The following is a 14,781-nucleotide window of genomic DNA, read 5'->3' as shown; positions in this document are numbered from 1 at the left end:
GTCTGAAGAAAGTGTTAGCATCCACTAGCTGCACCCTACTCACCGTGCATTCAGGAGCAGTGCAAATAGAAAAGAGTTGCGGGAATTGCTCCCGAAAGGGGGGCAGCCCTTTGATGGGATCCATCCACACCCGGGCAATATTACCAGATTCAATGTTAATTTTCCTCCCCACCAGGTAAACTTCCTTCACTTTCAGAAGAGCTTTCCAGCATGGTGAATCAGAAAATCTCATACCCACCTCAGTAACCGTTTTGTTTCTAAGGTATCTAGCACGCACAATATCCTGCCACAACCCGTTTGGGGTCTCCAACTTCCACCACCATTTGACCATTAAACTAATATTTTGTTTTCTGAGGTCCTTAACCCCCAGTCCTCCTTTGTCTCTGGATCTACGGATCCTATTCCACCTGACAAGATGATATCTATGCTTATTATTACATCCTTGCCAGAAAAATCTACGTCTATGCTTATCCAGCTTTTCAATGAAAGTTTTATTCATGAGCCACATAGACATATGAAAGATGGACAATTGAGTAAGCACCGAGTCAAGCAGAGTAAGTCTGCCACCCATGGATGCAGCATTGCTGATCCAGGCCTCAAATCTTTTAAGATATTTGACTACAATAAATTCCCAGTCAGAATTTCGGAGATTGGTGTAGCTCACAGGCATCCCCAAGTATTTAATAGGGAAACTCCCTATGTCACAGTTAAATAATTCAGCATATTCCCTGACCACATTGTCATCTCCACCCACTGTGAGGATTTCACTTTTTTGAAAATTCACCTTGAGTCCGGACATCATTTCAAAGGTATAAAGCAACAACTTTAGGTTAACTGCTTTTTCAATATCATGCTCTAAACAGATGATAGTATCATCTGCATACTGCAACACTGCGACCCCATCCTGAATTAGATCAGAGGCTAATCCCGTGATTAGCTTTTTTTCTGAGCATTTTTAATCATTTTGGTCAGGCACTCCACTGCAAGATTAAACAAGAATGGAGAGTGTGGATCACCCTGCCTCACACCCTTTGCACTCTGGAAGTAGGGGCCCACACTATTATTGAGCTTAATGCTAACTGTGCCCTTATGGAGAATTTGTTTCACCCAACCGCACCAGGTTTCGTTGAAGCCACGTAACTTATGACATTCCAGGAGGAAATCCCAGTTAACTTTGTCATATGCCTTCTCAAAATCAAGCTTAAGTACTATGCCAACTCTTTTTTTAACATGAGTGTAATTCAAAATTTCATGTAAAGAGAGCACCCCATCCATGATGTTTCTTCCCTTAACAAATGCATTCTGGGTGGAGCTAATCAACTTATCAACATATACCTCCACCCTACGGTCCATTACTTTAGTAATGAGCTTATATGGGCACCTCAGGAGACAAATTGGCCTAAACTGCTGAATTTTGTCAGCTCCCGACACTTTGGGCCGTAAAGTGATCACTCCATAATTAAGACATTGAACATCAAGCGTCCCATTATGAAAGTGTCTAAAAAGGGACATGATATCATCCTTTACTATATCCCAACATATTTGATAAAATTCAACAGGAATGTTATCCGCTCCTGGTGCCCTATTGGTGGCCATAGAGAAGAGAGCATCTCTAACTTCAGTTTCTGTGAATTCGCGGCAAAGATCTCTATTGTCATCCTCACTCAGCTTTTCGCTCTCGGACCAAGTATTAGGATCCAAGTGAAAATGATTGCCCTGAGCTAGGCCGAAAAGTTCCTTATAAAAATCAGTAGCATGGGCAATCAGATTATCTGTACCCTCTATTTCCACCTCGTCCGCTTTAAGAGAGTGGATAGTATTTTTACGCTTACGTCCGTTGGCAATTTTATGGAAATAGTCAGTGTTCAGGTCCCCTTTTAGCAGCCAACGCTCGTGCGATTGCTGGAGCCAGTATATTTCCTCTTAAACCAAAATCTCATGGAGTTCAAAACACACATCGATTTTCCTATTATACAGCTCTGGGGTAAGGGGTCCATCCTCCTCTAGTTCTTCTAGCATGGCTAATTCGAGCCTAAGCTCCTCCTTCAACCTTTTATTGTGACCAAATTTGTCTGAGCCCCACCCCTTAAAGAAAGTTTTGAATCTCCTCAACTTAATATTCAGGATATCGATCGGGTCTTTAGAGAAGACCCCTCGAGCCCAGATTTTACTGACCAAAGGAAGGAAGCGTTCGTCCTTGACCCAAGAAAGGTCAAAGCGAAATTCGCGGGGTTTGGGAGCCTCACGTCCCTCTTCCCCAGAGTTAATCAGCAAAGGGTTATGGTCCGAAATCTCACGAACCAATTTCCTAACAGAAGCCGGGGGGAATAATTTCTCCCACTCCTCAAACATCAGGACACGATCAAGTTTCTCCAGAGTAGGGTGAGCTTGGTTGTTCGTCCAAGTATATTTACCCCCACTAATATGAATCTCTCTAAGGGCCAGGGTGTTAATAATAGAATTGAACAGGTCAGTGGATTTATGGTTTGCCATTTTTTTGTTTTTCTCCCCAGGGTGTCTGAGAATATTAAAGTCCCCACCCACTATATAAGGGACTTGCATATTATGACACATGGTAGCAAGTTCAAGCAAGAATTCCTCCTTATGTTCTTCATGAGCAGAGCCATATACTATCAATAGCCCCCAGTTGGTTTTATTCCTTTTATCCCCGACCACTAACTGCAAGATATACTTGCCTTTGTCACATGCAACCACCTCCAGGGTGTCTTGTCTAATTCCACATAGGATACCTCCAGATTTGCCCACAGAAGGGATCCAGTCCCAATTGAACAATTTAAAGGGGTCAATTCTCCTCAAACATTTTGGATAAATTTTTTCTTTCATGGTCTCTTGCAGACCCAGGAAATCTAGGGAATGGTCACTAATAAGGTCAGAGAGGCAGGTGGCCATCCCTTTCTTGCCCACCCCTCTACAGTTCCAGATGAGCCCTCTCATCTGGAACGTTTTTTATGGAATTTGGACTTAGTAGCCCCACCAGGAGGCATGGCAGGGCTACACTTTTCACTCCCCTCTGAAACCTTTCTTTGGCTTCTAGTCACAGGTCTAGAAAGCTTGACAACAGGCTTCTTAGGTGTTTTCTTCTTAAGTTTACCAGGGGCCACCTTGTCATGGATGACCTCATCCTGGTCCAGCCAGGTGAGGTTCACTGGGGCTTTTTTACCCAGCCCATTAGTAACGAAAATGTCATCCTCACCACTTTGATCTAGCTTGCCTAAGTTCTCTTTCTCCTCTAAATTTTTTCTGACATGTTCAAGCTCTCTCAGCACATCAATACAAGCAAAGTCATTATCAGGAATAGCAACTCCCATATTGGACACTCTACTAATTAATTCAGCATCAGACAGAATGGCAAAAGAATTTTTACGAGCATTATGATAGTTACCTTCCAGACTTTTCTTGCTTGCCATCTTTTCAGCTTTGGCCATCACATGATCCTGCATCCCCTGAACATTACGTTTGCTGGGTCTAGGTAGATCTTCAGGGACTAGAGGAGGAGTGAGAATCATTTCGTCGTCGCAGTCAGAAGTGGGGAGCTGTACCACATAATCCTTCGAAATCTTCATCCCAGGATCCACCTCCCCTTCCAGCTCCATGACCTGAGAGGAGTTCATTACTACCTCTGCATAAGATAAAATGGATTGCTTAACAGGAAACTTAGTCACCTGCACGCTCTGTCCTGGGGTGCCATGCTCAACAGGAGTATGTCCCATAGTAATATCTACAGGGACCAGCCAGCCTGACGTATTTTGTTGCTCCTTCTGAGCACCTTCTTCATGATCCCTGGTCATTGATTCAATCAGCAGGGAGTTGTCGTCGCTCTCAGACGACAATGAGTCTTCATTTCCCTGTGATAGCAAACGACAGGTTTTGCCACCACGGAAAGAAGTGCCAGGATTTTCAGAAATAGAGGCATCTAGCTGTTCAGCAGCCAGTTCGTGATCAGTCCTTTTGCGTTTGGGCATTTGATCAGTTTTGTTAACATTGTCATTTTGCACAATAGTCCCTTTGCCTTCCTCCACAGGGTTCCTCACCAAAACCTCTTCAATCGCATAAGTGAACTTATAAAAGTGTCCCCCTAACATCCCCTCGGCCGTGGCAGGCAGCTGATCCACAAATCTACAGCCGATTTTAGCCCTAACAGAGGTGGGATGGTTCAAAGTGGACATGTCAACTTCTAGAGTGACCCCAACAAGACCTCCAACATAAGCCACAGTTTTATCATTGCATTTGTTAGGTGGGATTTTCCCAATTCTGACCCAAGCCACCTCAAGTAGCCCCTCAGCATCCATATCTTCCGACCAGGGAGAGAATTTGACACTCACACCGCACTTTTTGAGCTTAATAAATTCTACAAACAAAGCACGATCCACCTCCCTGGGATTAGGCATTCTCATGACAAATTTTTGTGGGGCAAAGAACCTAGCAGAGCAGCGCCAGCCTTGCCCAACATAAACACTAAGCTCATGTTCAATGTCCTTGGTGGGAGCAGAACCCTCTATGATGGTAACGATAACATTGTAAATACGCTCTCTGGCCTGTTCATGTCAGGAATGAAATGGAATCCTTGCCCCTTAGATTGGAAAGCACACATAACAGGAAGACACTCCCAAGGAATGAATTCTTTGCAGATGATGTACAGATGCCCATTTTTCTTGCATCGCTCACAAATAGCTTGGGGGCAACTCACAGTAAAATGACCGGCCAGATGACAGATCTGGCAAGCCTCCAGACGAGGAATGATGTTACCAGTGGTTGCAGGAGGATCATCAGATCGGGAGGGCATGTTGTTGTGGGTGAGCTGGTCCATCTTGTTTGTTGTCGTTGATGCGAGTATGAGCAGGAAGCGCTCCTCTCGGCGGAGGCTCTCCCCTGTGGTCAGCCTCTCCGCGCTCTTCGTCCCCCCATCGATCTCGGTGGCTGGGGTCGATCCTGCCCTCCGCCGCCTCATCCCACTTCTCGAAGCCCGAATCGCCAGATCCGGATGCCCTCGTCGAGGACGACTCCCCCACGCCCGTCCCCGTCTTGCGCTTCTAGACGTTGGAGTCACGGCCCCGGCCGCGGCCGCTGCCGCGGTTGAAACGGCCAGCCCCACGTCCATGGCGACCAGCACCGAAGCCACCCCCCTCATCTTTGGTCTCTGGCTGTTGTGGATTATCTTGGGGTTTGGAGGATGAGGTGTGGAGCCGGCTACTTGCGCATACGATCTGCTAACCCCATGGATCTTCCCCTCCCACCACGAAAAAATTTGAGGAACCCTAGATCTAACTTCTCGCGGCGCGTCCCAGAAGTGGGCGAGACACTCATCAAGATCCAAAATGGGGGGAGGGGGCTCGGGTTCACGATTTATACCAGCGACGCCCACCGAAACCCTAGGCTCGTTCGATCCATGGCGGTCAGATCCCGCCTCCACCACGTGGCGAGCATCAACCGTGCGTTGAGTCGGCCCACGCCCCAGCAGGCCTGCCCCATTAGTCAGGGGCGGCGGACGTGGCCGTGCCCCGCGCTGCACCACATCAACGTTACCGTGAAACGCGCCGATCGAATCATTCGCCTGGGACGAAGGAGCACGCCGGGGATCGGCCGCCGCGGCGATCACCGGAGCTCTGTCACAAACCCTAGCGAAGTGGCAAGGAAAGGATACAAACCCGCCGATATCGATCGAGTCCCCGACCCGAAGAAATCTCGCATCTATCATGACGCCGAACTCGTCGAGAAGTACGAGTCGAAGCGCGTCCTTCCTGAGCCAGACCACGCCATCGGATAGGGAGATCCATCGCGCAGCCGCAAAGTCTTCTGCGTATAGCACTGACCACCGCTTGTCGGCGTCCTCCGGGGCGGCGTCGACCCTCGCGCCCGACCCGCTAGCACCGTCTCGGAGGCGGGTGCAAAGGGTGGGGTGGTGGAGGCCGGCGTCGGCGAGGGAGCGCGAGGAGAAGAGGCCCTCAGCGTCGTCTTCCTTCGCATTCGCCTCCGCCGGCGGCGACCTGCCGGGCTTCCTCTTGGCGGCCATGGAGGAAGAGGTCGCAGAGATCCGAAGAGGGCTGCAAGAAGTGTTGTTGTCCTTCTTTTAGTTAAGAACCTAGTGCAGAATTTCCTCGCTGACTCTCCGGGCTGTTGGACTATGTGACTTAAGTCATCGGCATCCGGGGGTCTGACGTATGTGCCTTGGAAGTTGTCACGGAAGGCGTCTTCTAGGTCTTCCCACCTACCAATAGAGTTTTTAGGCAGGCTATTCAGCTAGTGTCGGGCTGGTCCCTTGATTTTTAGGGGGGGGGGGGGGGGGTATTTGATGGCATGAAGATCATCGCTGTGGGCCATATGAATATGGAGAATGAAGTCTTCAATCCATACCGCGGGATCTTTGGTTCCATCATATGATTTGATATTCACGGCTTTGAACCCTTCTGGGAATTCATGTTCCATTACTTCATCAGTGAAGCAGAGGGGGTGTGTGGCACCTCTATATCGGGCCAGATCGTGACGTAGTTCGGATGGAGTTTGTCTGCGGTTTTTAGCCCGGACATGATTGTGCTTGCCATGTTCGGTTTGATAGCCATCGTCACGCGTTGGGGCACGCCCTCGTGATCCGTAGATCGATCTAGCCGGACCTGCTTTATTCTTCAGGTCCTCGCACAGGTCGTACGTGTATCCCCGAGCTGTTTTATCTCTACCTTTACGGTGAGGTAGGACGGGCTGGTGTTTGGCTTGAGTTGTCGTTTTTTCCCGGCCACGTGGTGGTCGATCAGCCGCATTACGCGCTGATGGTATGGGCTCAAGTGCCTCGTCATCAAATTGAGGTAGCAGTTTACTCTTCGGGTAACTTTTGGTTGGGAGCTCAAGGCCGTATTCCTCTGCTACCAGGACATTAGTCCATCTATCGTTGAGCAGATCTTGATCAGCTTGAAGCTGTTGCTGCTTCTTCTTTTTCAGGCTCCTTGCAGTGGCTATTAGTCGTTGCTTAAAGCGCTCCTGATCGAGAGGTTCCTCAAGCACGATAAAGTCTTCATCACCGAGGCTCACCTCGTCCTCGGAGGGTGGAAGGTAATTACTGTCCTCCGAGTCTTCATTTGCGGCCTGTTCATCAGGGCTAGCTTTCCCATCCTCCCATCGTCTTGTTCAGAATTTTGCTCGACGGGGTTTTCTTGGTCTTCGGTGTCGTCCGGAGTATTGTTGTCTCTCGTGTTGGTATTGTTGTCTTTGCTGCGGCGTGATTTAGAGCGGCGCCGTCAGCGCTTTGGTTGTATCTCGGGAGCTTTATCCTCTACTGGATTTTTCTCATTATCACTGTCACCCTCCTTGGGTGTATCCACCATGTACACGTCATACGAAGAGGTGGCCGTCCAGCATCCGGTAAATGGCGGGTTTTCGGCTTGCTCCTCTCCGGCATCTCGTCCATACCGCCGATGTATTCGGAGCTATAATCGAGCATGTCAGTTAAGTCTTCTACTGTGGCGATGAAGTGGGTGTTGGGTGGGACGTAAAATTTCCCGCTCTCAACCCCTAGTCCGGGTTGGGCGTAGTTCGCACATTGCTCCTCCGTAATCACGAGGGATCGCATCAAGTCTAGAGCCTCGCTTAAAGGCGAGGTTTGTTGAGGGAGAAAATAATCTGTCGAGTATGGCGGGAAGGGAATTCCTCGGATGATCTCACACGATGTTGACTCCGAGAGTTCAGAGCCATTATCCGGGGAAGGGTCCGGCTTGTGATGGTTGTCGGCGACACTGCTTCCTCTGTCTCTCCCGTACTGAGCCTGGTGGCCACAGATAGTCCAGCGGGTTAAGAAATCCCGTCTTCGGTCCTGACAAGGCGCTTCGGCTCTAAGGCCAGAGCGGAGGTTGGGGTCATGAATCCTTGGAAGATCAAGTCTCCTCGGATATCAGCGACATAATCCAGGTTTCCAAAACTAATCTGGTGACCTGGGGCGTAGCTGTCGATCTGCTCTAGATAGCCAAGCGAGTTGGCCCAAGTGCGAAGCCGCCAAATACGAAGATCTGGCCGGGGAGAAAAACCTCCCCTAGGGCAGCATCGTTACAGATGATGGATGGAGCCATCGAACCTTCTGACAGCGACATAGTGGAACTCTCAATGAAAGCACCAATGTCGGTGTCAAAACCGGCTGATCTCGGGTAGGGGTCCCGAACTATGTGTCTAAGGTTGATGGTAACAGGAGATAGGGGACACGAAGTTTTACCCAGGTTCGGGCCCTCTTGATGGAGGTAATACCCTACATCCTGCTTGATTGATATTGATGAATATGAGGATTACAATAGTTGATCTACCACGATATCGTAATGGCTAAAACCCTAGAAGTCTAGCCTATATGATTATGATCTTTTCTATGGACTAAACCCTCCGGTTTATATAGATACTGGAGGGGGCTAGGGTTGTACAAAGTCGGTTACAGAGAAAGGAATCTTCATGTCTGAACGCTAGGCTTGCCAACCACGCCCAGGAGAGTCCCATCCGGACACGGGAGAGAGTCTTCCGTCTTGTATCTTCACGGCCCATCAGTCCGGCCCATGTCCAACAGGTCGGATGCCCGAGGACCCCTTAATCCAGGACTCCCTCAAAGGGGTAGAACTGTAAACCCCCCCCCCCCCCCGGCATTTCAGACAAATGCATCCATAAGCCATGGTTCCCCCTACCAATTTCCCATTCATACATCATGGGCGCCAAATCACCTTCTCCCCGGAAGCTCCCTTCTCCCCAGCCGTGAAACCTCAGCCGCTCCTCCATGGCGCCCCCCACCAAACCAAATTCAGCGCCACCCTCCTCCCCAATGCCTGAAACGTTGTCCATTTGCCATTGTGCACTGGGACGTGTGCCTCTTACTCCGTGCTGCCAGAGCTGCCTTGACGATGATTGTGTGAGCCGTACCGGAGCCGATTCACCTACGCCGTTGAGCACAGCGCCGGAGCGGCTCCAACTTTGGATGCGTCCAGGGGCCCGCCGCTGCTTCCCCGTAGTTGTAAACTGTCGCGACATATCTGCTTTCCTACCGCCGGGAGCCACCGCAACCGCGCCGGCCTCACTGAGTCGGCAGCTGGAGCTGCCTACTTCACCGGGCTGCAAGATAGGGCGTACACTCATCTTAAATCACTTTCTTTGGCATCAGTCTTCTAGATTTTTTTCTGGGCCAATCGATTCCCAATGGGAAGCAACACCCATCGATGCAGCGGAGCTCCTAGGCTGTCGGTTGGCTGGTGTCTGTTGTAAGGGTGCGGGGCTGCAAGTTCGCCCCAGAAGCAGCGTTTAGGTGGCTATGTTAGAGTTGCGTGGGTTGAAGGTACTGCCACCCCCGGATCTGGATGATGGCGGGTCTTTGTGGATTGGTCTGGGCAGTGGAACCACGGCTGTGCGGTGGGGAGGGGAGCGGGGTTTTGGTTGAAGCTCTCGCGGCCAGGGACGATGGAGGCAGGCTGCTTTGCCGGTGGTCGCTGGCTCTTCAGGGAAGATTCTGAACAGTGTCAGCCGGGAGGCACAAGATGGCCATCAAGCCATCCCGTGTAGATCGAATAGTACCAAAATAAAATAAAATCGTGTGACCCCAATTTAGTTTTCATTCAACACACATGTGACCACTCTCGTACCTTACTGTTGATCTCTTAGGGTATTTCTTCAAATCAGAGATATGTGTCATTCTTAACATTATGTGTTTTCTTCATCTTCAGCCACACCGTCTTCCTTCTCACCACTACTAGGGAAAAGGCTAGCAGCAGCGCGGGTTCTAGGTATATTAGTAGTGCGGGGACCGGCGCTACTAATAAGGCGCTACAGCTAACCCGTAGCAGTAGCGTGTGCACACCCGCGCTACTGCTATACAAGTGTAGAAGCAGCGCTCTTCGTGGAAGCTCGCTACTGCTAATAGCTCTAGCGCGCTTTGCCCGGACGCGCTACTGCTACCGTGACGCTGCTGCTAACTTTTCTCCACTCGCTACTGCTAGTTTTAGTAGTTTTTGTTTCTTTTCTACATATTTGTTTTGTATTTGAACAGGCTTTATACAAGAATCTTTAGAAGATACAAATGTCATCATGATACACATACAAATGGCTGCGAGACCACAAATGTAATCATAGCATATACATACAAATAGTCTCATCATAATCATCATCCAATACAAAGTGGTATCTCGTCATCATCTTGAAAATAGCAATACATGCAAGTCTCGAATACTTGCAACTACAACGTCATCCATCTAAACAATGGTATATGCGAGAAGAGCTATCACTATGAGTGAGAGCGGAACTATGCAGTACATGAGGCGGCGGTTACGAGTCCTCTCTCGCGCTAGCGTGAACCTCAAGTAACTAGCTTGTCCTTCTTGTCTGCTTTTGAAGCCTTTATGGCTGGCGCCTGAGACCTCATTCACTTGCGCCTGACACTCAGGCCACTCGTTGTACACCCCCAGAACCTTCCCTTTGTACAGGAAATAGCACCGCCATCTTGCCATCAAGAAACTAGGTACCTGTTAGAGATGCATGTTCATCAAGAGGATGTACAATCATATGCAACAAAATATATTAGAGCAACACGAAAAAGAAAGGGTTAATTAGCAACTAGATGCAACATACAGTACGCAAACTAATTAACTAGAGGTACGCAGGTCATCGTACCCAAACAAACAAAGTAGCGTTACGCAAGTTCGGCAGGGACCGTGGACATCACAAAGTTTCATCGCTACAGAAAGTATACAAGTTCAAGCGACACATATCATCATCATCGGCATCGTAAATCACTAGAAGTTCCATCCTTCCATATCATCGAGGATGGACCCTAGCTTCTTGAACGGCGTGAGGTCTTGACGTTGCATGCCTATGCGAGTTCGGATGTCAGCTCGCGATATAGGGCCGTGGTGGAACATCCCCTTCTCATCGACGACTTCTTTCATGATGATCGCCGCAATGTCCCTTTGGATGCGAAAGAAGTCATCTCTAAGTTTATAATCCGCTTCTCCATGAGATTTTAGCCACTTGTGGATATGTTCATCATTTCTGCTTGTCATGCGAAGCTTTTGGTGATCCGTGTTGAACTCAATCATGAGATGGAGGATGTAGAATCCATCCTTCTTGCTTGGTTTTGGGACATGGATGCAGCAGAAGTTAGTTTTATGCGTGAAACCCATCTTCTTGTTCCTTTGTTTCCTGATCTGCATGTGGCCACCTCTAATGCTGAAGCCTTGGAGAGCATCATCTAGAATATTCATTATGTGGGTGTAGTCCTTCTTCTCGTAGTCTCTAGAAGGGTCGAAATACACGGCGTGGGAGACTCGCGGGTAAAGAACGATAAGGACGGCGCGCCCGTTGCTGCGCGCCCGTCTGCATCTTGGTCAGAAGGCCCAGTTTCTTTGTTCTTCGACATGTTTCCTATGATCAAGTCTCCTTGTTTAATTCTAAAACTATGAAAAAATGAGAAATGACATAAAAATATATCTATGTTTGCCGGAATGTCGTTTCCGAGCACTCGCTATGCCTACTATCTAGCACAAATCATGCCAAAATTCACGGAAAATTTCGGCATGACCTTTGCTAAAAAATGGACATATCGAGCGCCTGAAATTCACTGGAACGGAAATGAATCAACATTCCGGCGTAACATAGGCCACTCGGATCATTTACCCTGCACATAATCATCATGTCCAAATTTCCAAATATGACATGTCCAAAACATCACATGTCCACATATATAACCTAATTAACCATCTGCCCTAACTAAAACCTAACTAAATTAACCAAAAGACCTAGCTACCAGAGAGAGGAGGAGAGGTGGGGGGCTTACAGAGGGTGCAGGCCCGACGACGGCCGAGGTTGGGAGGGGTCGGGGTCAGGGTCGAGTGCCGGGGCCGGAGCCGGGGTCGGGGTCGGGGCCATGGGCGAGCGCCAGGGTCGGGGTCGGGGGTCGTGGACGAGCGCCGGGGTCGGGGGTCGTGGACGAGCGCCGGGGTCGGGGGCCGGAGCCGGCACCGGGGTCGGTCGGCGTCGGGGTCAGGGGCGAGCGCAGAGGCGCGGCGAGGGCTTCGGCGGCACGACGGGGGAAGAGAGAGTGTGGGGATTTGGGGAAAAGAGGCGGGATGAAGAGAGGAGTAGGGATTTTCGGGGTTAAGTGGGCATAGTAGTAGCGCGTTTAGGCAAAACGCACTATAGGTACTCGAGGTAGCTATAGTGGTTTCGTGTAGAAACCGCTACTGCTACCTTGACTAGCTGTAGCTCTTTTATGAAAAACGCGCTGCTGCTATAACTAGTAATAGTTTTCCCATTTGTTTTCCTTTGTTTTCTCTCACTTTTTTTCCGAGAGAAGTTAACTAAGTGTGTATACAAAATAGGAACATATATATTACATCATTTGACCGATAACATATGGTTCCTCAGCGTTGACATTTTTGTTTTAGAGTCAGCTTCTTTCCCTTCTTGTTCGTTGAAGAATAATTGAGCCCCTCATTGTGACTTTGCCTTTTCCATGGAGTATGATTTTTCTTAGGTAATGTATTATTGATTCTTATTTTGACGTATACTTCATCATCATCATCATCTTCCCTCATTGGGTTGCCGTACTGATCGTAGTCTTCCTCGTTGGCGACTCCATCCATTCCAATGATGTTCCTTTTGCCTCTCCTCACGACAACACGGCTGGGATTGCGCGGGTCGGTTATGAAGAAGCATTGTGTCACGTGCTTAGCGTGTACCCAGGGCTCATTTTTTGCGATAGCATTCACCGTAGCACTCTTGGCGTCGGGTATAGTCATGGTAGTGAAATTCTGGTTTTCTCTTTCAACATTCTTAGCACATCTGACACGGAACATCGTCGTGTTGTGCAATCCAGAGTAGTCAAGCTCCCAGATCTCCTCGACCCTTCCGTAAAATCTTTCAGTTGCGCCGTTGTCGTTGTCGGTCATGCATTCCATCGTCACCCCTGAGTTCTGATCATCACTGTCCATATCTTTGGCCTCCGTGTAGAACGTGTATCCGTTGATATCATATGCCTAATAGGTTAGGAGGTTGGGCGAGGGGGCATGTGCTAAGGCGTATATGAGCAATCTGTCCTTAGAGCCCTCCTCCGGGGGATTAGCGATAATATGCTCTCTGAACCAATGCAGGAAAGTGGAATTGTGCTCTCTAGTAACTTCGGCGTCCATCCTCCATACCCCCTGGTCACGATACTTCTTTGCGATAATTTCTTTGTGCAGTGCCACGAAAGGATCTACCTCGTCTAGGTGTTGTAGCACTACCAAGTTTGCTATGGCAAAGTCGCTGTCTCGATCTGAGTATGCCACATGCAGTTCCCTGCGACCGTTGGAGTGACCTTCTCCTTCGAGCCTCCCATCGTGCAGAAAGAGATGCACTCTTGTGTCAGATAGCCCTGGACAATGCTTCCATCCGGACGGGACATGTTACGAATGAATCATTTGATGATCCCATTCATCCTCTCAAACGGCATCATGTTGTGCAGAAATGACGGCCCCAAGTCTATTATGTCATCCACAATATGGACACACAGATGCACCATCACGTCAAAGAACGCGGGCGGGAAGTACATCTCAAGCTCATTCAGTATCACAACGATCTCTTCCTATAGCCTTCGGAGCTGCTTCAGACTGATCGACATTTGAGAGATGACGTCGAAAAAGTTGCAGAGACCAATAAGCATGTCACGGGCGTGCTTGTCCATTATCCCTCTAAGGGCAACAGGTAGTATCTGCGTCATCATCACATGACAGTCATGGGACTTCATCCCATTGAACCTTTTCTTGTTTGTGTCTAGATATCTTCTTATCTTGCCATAGTAACCGGAACTAAATTTTGACTCCGGTAAGGCACTTAAAGAATTGATCGATCTCAGCCTGACTTAAGGTGAAGCAAGAAGGGGGACAATAATCCTCTTTCTTTATTTTCTTGCCCTTCTTGTCCCGCGCCTCTGTCTCTGTCTCATCTGACTGTTTACAGGGCGCCATGTGCATATCTTCCTTGATTTTCAAATCTTGCAAGTCTTTTCTTGCCTTCGGCCCATCCTTGGTCTTATCCGGCATGTTCATCAGTGTCGCGAGCAAACTCTCAAGGACATTCTTACAGATGTGCATTTGATAAAGGCAATGAGGTGTATCGAGTTTGTGCCAGTACTCCAAGTCCCAGAACACAGACCTCGTCTTCCATACCTTCAGCAGCGGCTCCGGCGCCTTTTTCATCGTCTTTCCCGGCGCGAGGAACTCCTTCCAGTTTTTCAACAGCTCATCAATTTCGGCACCGCTCCGCTTACGTGGAGGTCCTCGATGCTCAGCGTGACCATTGAATAGATCACCACGGTTTCTCCACGGGTCGTCCTGTTCGAGCCATCTTCGATGCCCCATGTACACAATTTTCCTAGACCTGCCATCTTTCCTTGACGTTAGCTGCTGAGATGTCGTATCATCCATGCACCGCGTGCATAGGCAATATCCATGGCACACCTGGCCTGCGACATATCCGTAACCGAGATAATCGTGCACCGTCGTGATTAGCGCGGCTCTCATGTAGAAATACTCGCCTTTGCTGGCGTCCCATGTCTTGGCCGGTGTTTTCCATAAAGTGTCTAACTCCTCTTGAAGTAGCCCCAGATACAAATTAATATTATTTCCTAGTTGTTTAGGCCCTTGAATACGCATGCTCATGTGAATGTACTTCGACTTCATGCAAAACCAGGGGGAAGGTTGTACATCCATACAAACACGGGCCATGTGCTATGTTGGTGCTCTGGTTGCCAAACGGATTCATGCCATCGGTACACGCGCC

The sequence above is a fragment of the Triticum urartu genome, chromosome 7A, assembly GCF_056163025.1.
Source record: "Triticum urartu cultivar PI428250 chromosome 7A, HENAU_Tu73, whole genome shotgun sequence".
Classification (NCBI taxonomy): domain Eukaryota; kingdom Viridiplantae; phylum Streptophyta; class Magnoliopsida; order Poales; family Poaceae; genus Triticum; species Triticum urartu.
Note: the sequence above shows the minus strand (reverse complement) of the source record.